Here is a 6,158-nt window from a genome sequence, read left to right as displayed (position 1 = left end):
TGGTAATAGGCTGATTATCCAGCCAGTGTATTTCCATAATGTTTTCTGCTAGCATTTTCCTGTGTGCACAAATCACGGGCCATTATCCCAGAACAAGGTTTCTTGGCTGATGGAATTAAAGTTCACTAACGTACCCCTCCACCTCCCTACGGTTTGACTGTACCTGCCGTGTCACCTCTAATGGGAGATTGACCCGCACTCAAGTATTTAGGAGCCGCTTTGTCAGTGATGGGAGAGCAGGTGTGGAGTCCATCCTCTCGATTAAAACCTCTTGATGCCGACTCCAGAGATGTAGATCTGTCCACGTGTGACATGTGTTTGTAGAACGGCGTTCATTGTGTGATTCAATACAGATGCGTTTGATTAACATTCATAAAGACTCTTCGATCGCAGCTCCAGGGAGAAAATTGCAGAGGAGGCAGTATCTGACTTGAGGGGAGAGGATAGAGTAGTACTTGTTTACTGTTAAGAAGAAAACAAAAAATTCTCTTCCTTTCCCTCTTCTCCGGTACGAATCTCTTTGGTTTGTAATGTAACGTAACACTTTCCACAGAAAGAAATGAAAATATATTTTGTTTTGCTTACCAGTCAGAAACATATAAGCAGGCAATTAATGCTGCCCCACTCAGTGTACTTGTACTGTGCTCCTGCAGTTCTTTTTTTTGAAATGAAAAAAAACGTTGTCAAAGAAAATCTGCCAGTTAGCCTAAATAAGCTTCATTTATTTGTGGATGCTCAACTTAAAAAAAAAAGTTGTTTCACGACTATGTTTTACAAAACGAACCGTTTTTTTTTTCATTTGTGTACACATTAATAATAATCTTAGTAGTACTGTAGTACTGAACCATGAACCCTTTCACCTGCTGGGCTTTAACGGCACAGAAAGTGAGCGGAGCTTTAGTGAGCTTAGCAGTAGTGCGTTATAATTAAAAACACCGTGTAGCACCTTATTCGTGTTTTAGCCAATCAAATGAACACGCAGAGTTGGTTAAAAGAGTCTCGACAAAAATGGTACTCGTTGTACGTAACGTTAAGTAAAGTAAGAAAACATGCAACAAACTATACGTCGCACATGCAACAAACTATACGTCGCACTTTTTTCATTCTTCGGCCCAGTTTGCGACTTACACTCAGATGCGATTTATATATTGAAATATATAATTTCGCATATTTATGATTTTCACACTGACAGCCACTAGAGGGCACTCTAGGCTTGTATCCCAGTATCTGCTACTCCTGTACCACTGAAAATTTACATGTTCGTTATTTTCACACTGACAGCCGCTAGAGGGCACTGGTGTGACTTTTATATGTTTTCTTCTCTGATGTGACTTAAAGTCCAGAAAGAAAGAAGTATCCTCTAAAAAAAAGTAAAAACTACAAATTGCTTAGTTTAAATACAGGCCAGCAAAATTTCCCATCTGAAATGTTCTTGAAACTTATTATACAAGAACAAATAAACTCCAGCAATAAAACAATACTCTTTCTTCCCTGCAAAAAAAACATTGTTTTAATTTTCATGGCCAGAGTGACAAAAAGAAAAAAAAAAATCAGACCTGAGTCACTTTTACCAACAAATACCATGTATGAGTCACCGCAGCCTGCTGATGTGGCTGCAGCCTGTGTGTATAGAGGTTGACAGGTGCAGCAAACAAATCTCTAATTAAACTCTTCTCTTCTGTCACTTCTAGGATGCGAGCCGTGGGGGAAAATACAGTTGAACATTCCAAGGGAACTGTTGCCTGATGTTTGGGCCGTAGCACCTGCAAATCCTGGGTGAGTCTGATTTCCTGTCATACATTATCATGTTATCTGAGTGACAAACGTCTCAAAGTCTAAATCAGGGCTGTCAAACATACGGCATGGGGGCCAAAACCCGGCCCGCTGGGTTGTTTAATCCGGCCCGCTCGGAAATGTTTGAAACAGTTATATTTATGAAATATAAATAATAATACATATTTAATATACTTGCAATCATAACCTAGTTAATTAGGGTAATGATTGTACTGGTCCGGCCCACTTGACGTCTAATTAGTTATTACGCGGCCCGTGACGCAAATTGAGTTCGACGCCCCTGGTCTAAATGGTCTAAGAGTTTCTGTTGTCGTCGCCGCGGCGATCCATATGGGTTCCCTATTTTTGGCTCTAGCTGCAGTATAGCCAGAGCACATAAGCTCAAATAAATGGCCGGTTCAGTGATGGCAGGGTCACATCTTCAAAGGCTCAATAGCTGGAGTCGGCGTCAGTGGTGTCGACAACGTTAGCGAAGCCAGGTTTCCTTTCTCCCCTGGAATTCGGGACATCTGTCGCGATAAGAAGCCCGTGTTTGCTAAGCGGCAGATGAAGGACTGCGAGTCGTAATTTGCATGAAGGAAGTACTGGGTAAAAGAATGAGGTTAAATATAATGTTCCCTCCGGGCTGCAGTCTGGATGAGTCTTTGTTTTCACCGTGTGCTGTAATTGAAAAGTTCCATACTCTCCCCCTGCTTCCCCTCCACATTCCTTTGGTTTTCCATCTCCGTCCTCGCTGCTTCTTTTTCTTCATCTGAAAACTCTGGAAAAAATTCTCCCCACGCTATCTTAACCAGCAGTCAGCTTTTCTTTGTTTCTTCTCCTTCTCGTCAGTTTCCTTGCTACTTCTTCTTCTTCTTCTTCTTCTCCTTCTCCTCTCAATTTAAATTCCCTGTCATCTCTCGTTTGACTCATTCTCATTCTCACCTCCTCCCCCTCTCCTTCGCTGCTCAACTGCCTGCTGAGCTTCAGGATGACAGCAGCCCATTTTGATCATTCTCGCCCTCGATCATTCCGCCCATCTGTGGAATTTCAAAGAGACCAGAGCAAAGGAGAGACAGAGTCGGGAAGACCTGTTCAGAGGGAGATGATGATGATGATGTGAAAGGTCCTGACATGACTGAGACATCCTTGTGCCCGCGACATAAATATCCCTGTTGCCTCGCTATGCACCGTGACAAAGTGATCACGAGACAGGAATGACAACAGCGCGTTGTCTCACGATTGGAAGTACAGTAGCTGTGTAGAGTGTCAGTGGGTTTAGTTGCCTTCCCGTGGAACGTCGGGGGGTTCGATCCCGGTCTCTGTTTGGCACGAACCAAACCTACAAAATATTCAAAATAGTCTCAGTTTATAGTCTACTATAATACACAAAAAAAAAACTCATGAAGTCCTTGTACTAAATCATTTCACTGGAAGATGTGTACCCTCAGATTGTCACGATTGCTTTATTTGGACAAGATGTATTCCCTCAAATTGTCACGATTGTCTTTATTTGGACAAGATGTATTCCCTCAGATTGTCACGATTGTTTGGTTTTTTTAATTATTATTTATTACAAGCTGCAGTCATTTGATGTATTTGTTCTGCATGTTTGGGACAATTCCCCTGAAATATTCCAGCACATTCATAACTTTGGCGTATCTCCAACGCTTCTCCGGAGTAGACGCTTGGCTGGCATGTAGTACCCTGTACTTAAATTTCCAGAATTTTAATAGGAACTTTGCACTAAATTTGACTTTCATCTTCTGACGCTGCAGTTAATCTCTAGCACTTTCCATTTGCTTCGTGGACATTTTGAAAAATCTATTAATTTTGTCATACTTTCTTATATCCTTCCGGATGCACTGTAGTATTCTCAAATCTAGGGATGGCCAATATTATGCCCAAACAATTTTACGATTCCGATATCAAGCGATACCGATAAAGGCCTGGTTATTTATTTACTTATCTGTACAAACCACTGTATGAGTTGCTGGCATCAGCGTTCTGCAGTCAAACCCCTGAATGAGCTGCAATGCTGCCATCTAGTGACTTTCATATACATATACAGCCCTTTATCCCTAAAACAATTTTTAGGGCACACGTCATTTGACGAAATCCAGGCATTGCGTTATCAGGTTACCATTATCGGAGGAAAAAAAAGATAACGATTCTTACAGATAATAAATAATTATGCTAATTACCGGGCCGATAATATCACTGCGGGGATGGTGTTCTTTGTGTTATAAGCCTCTCCCCATCCTTCTACTCACACAGACAACTTCTCTGTGGTGACTGATACTTAGTTTGGACTGTTCTGACACCGTGAAGCGCTTCCGATTTGAAATATTCTTTCCCTCGTCTTTTCTCCGTATTTTTTTAAAAAATTCCTCCTCAAAAGCCGGGGCAAGAGGACGTGACTTTTCTTGCTACCATAAAGGCGGTTTCTTTTATTATTCGTTTACAGGATCAAAGGCTTATTGAGTTGCAGGCAAGTTAAAAAAAAAAAAAAGTCCTCATTGTAATCTATAGGAGCGTATACAGAACATTGAATTAAAAATTGCAGTTCAGGCTTAATAAACCTTCAGGAAATAAAGTAAAAATAGTTCCCCAGTGAGCAGCCTTGTTCACTGTGGCTCCAACATACACATCATTCCTAGTCCCTGGGGATCCACCGCGCGTGTGTGTGTGTTTCCTTTGCTGCTCGCAAATCTGTATAAATGGGAAAGGTTGCATTGGAAATGGCAATAATGTTAAAAAAAAAAGAAATTTTACATGACTGAATGGCAATAATGTTAAAAAAAAAAAAATTTGAAAAAAATCTGTTGATTCGCTGTTCTGGGAACCTAACTAAGCGAAGCAACAGAAAGACGAAAATAACGAAAAAAAAAATAAATAAAAAGGCGTTGCATAAGTCTGTACGTCTGTGAGGGAAAATTGCAATTGTTTCCGTTAAAATGAAGAGGAAAAATTAGCAATTTCGCGCAACAGATCAAGTATCTCCCCAAATGGTTCCTGCGTTTGGCTTTGTGTTGCGGATGATAACAGACGATACGGGAGCTGCAGACAAACACATTTTCACAGAGTAATTATTTCTTCTGCACCTTTTATTGTGGGAAATAAACTGATTTGTTGCTGGCAGTTCACTGCAGAGCGTAATCACGGTCACGTTGAGCTGCCGTCACTGCTTTCCGGAAGGGAAAACAAACTTGCGGGAAGTAATGGTTGGTGGTGATAATTGTGATGGGTGATGGTGATGATGATGATGATGATGACGACGATGATAAGGTCCACGCTTCGGTAATTCCTTGTAACCTTCTAATGAAGACATTTATTGATCCAAAACTCACCGTAGAGTGAGTAATTTAAAAGGAAATAGAAGAAGAAGAAGAAAAAAAAATCCCAGGAAACAATACAGCAGCCAGAGTTAAAAAAAAAGGGGGAAAGAAACTCGACAACATTAGTGGTTAGTAAAGACGTTGAACATCCTTTCGTTACTGACATTTATTGAAGAAAAAAAAAAAAACGGCCTTGTTTTTTATTAACATCCCCGCACAGCTTTAAGTTCAGCGTTTTAGATTGAGAGCAAAACAAATTTCATCATCTCAGCAGTTGTTTTCAATGGAAAAAAAAAAAAAAAATAGCAAAGATGCCGTAGATATGAGAGCAACGGGGGTACTTCAACATGACTTGTGTGGGGTCTACCTTGGACGACCAGGAGCTTTTGGGTATTCAGGTCAGGCGACACACATGTCTGAGGCTTTGTCAGAGCCTCGGCTCCTGGTGGCCTTACCTCTATTTTTGCCTTTCCCCTCCCTGTGCATGCCACTTTATTCCTGAGTCACACTGGAGCATGGCAGAGCTGACCTAGAATACTGAAAGCCTGTCACACAACAGGACACAACATCTGCGCACAGAGAAGTGCTCACCAAACCAAAGTAGCGGCGGCCGATGGAAGGACTTCTCTATTCAACAAATGGCCTCACCATTGCAGTGTTAATCAATGCACTGCAGGCCATTTGCGCTTATGAATATTACTACACCAACCCCTCTCCCCTTCCCCCCCCCAGTTAAGTGCTCCACTCGTCAGTCTGCTCCACATGAATGAGGCGCTGGTAGTCGTCATAACCTCTAATGCTATACTTTGGGCATATGCAGTATTTCCGTCTGTAATGTAAGTTAATGTCTTCAAAGTAGTTATTTACTCTTTTTTTTTAAATCCGTTCAGCGCTAAATAAAGTCCGATTTTCATAGATACAGTACATATACTGACATATATTACATAAAGCCTTTTTCTTTCCATTGCTTTTTTTGAAGCCTTTATTTTAGACTCTTTAGTTTATGCATATTGTTTGCTTCCCTGTTCCTTTTTTCTCCTTTTCTTT

The 6,158-nt window shown here is 41.0% G+C and overlaps 1 long non-coding RNA gene across 1 annotated transcript in view; it reads left to right on the top strand.

Moving 5' to 3' along the window:
• LOC103395801 (uncharacterized) overlaps window positions 1–6,158 on the top strand; it is an 82,461-nt gene that overhangs the window by 11,820 nt on the left and 64,483 nt on the right. Inside the window, exon 2 of the long non-coding RNA XR_523288.3 lies at window positions 1,692–1,776. This is a non-coding gene — a long non-coding RNA (uncharacterized LOC103395801). The remainder of the gene's footprint in view (window positions 1–1,691; window positions 1,777–6,158) is intronic.

The sequence above is a fragment of the Cynoglossus semilaevis genome, chromosome 20, assembly GCF_000523025.1.
Source record: "Cynoglossus semilaevis isolate Cse_v1.0 chromosome 20, Cse_v1.0, whole genome shotgun sequence".
NCBI lineage: Eukaryota > Metazoa > Chordata > Actinopteri > Pleuronectiformes > Cynoglossidae > Cynoglossus > Cynoglossus semilaevis.
This window is presented reverse-complemented; position numbering and strand designations above follow the sequence as displayed.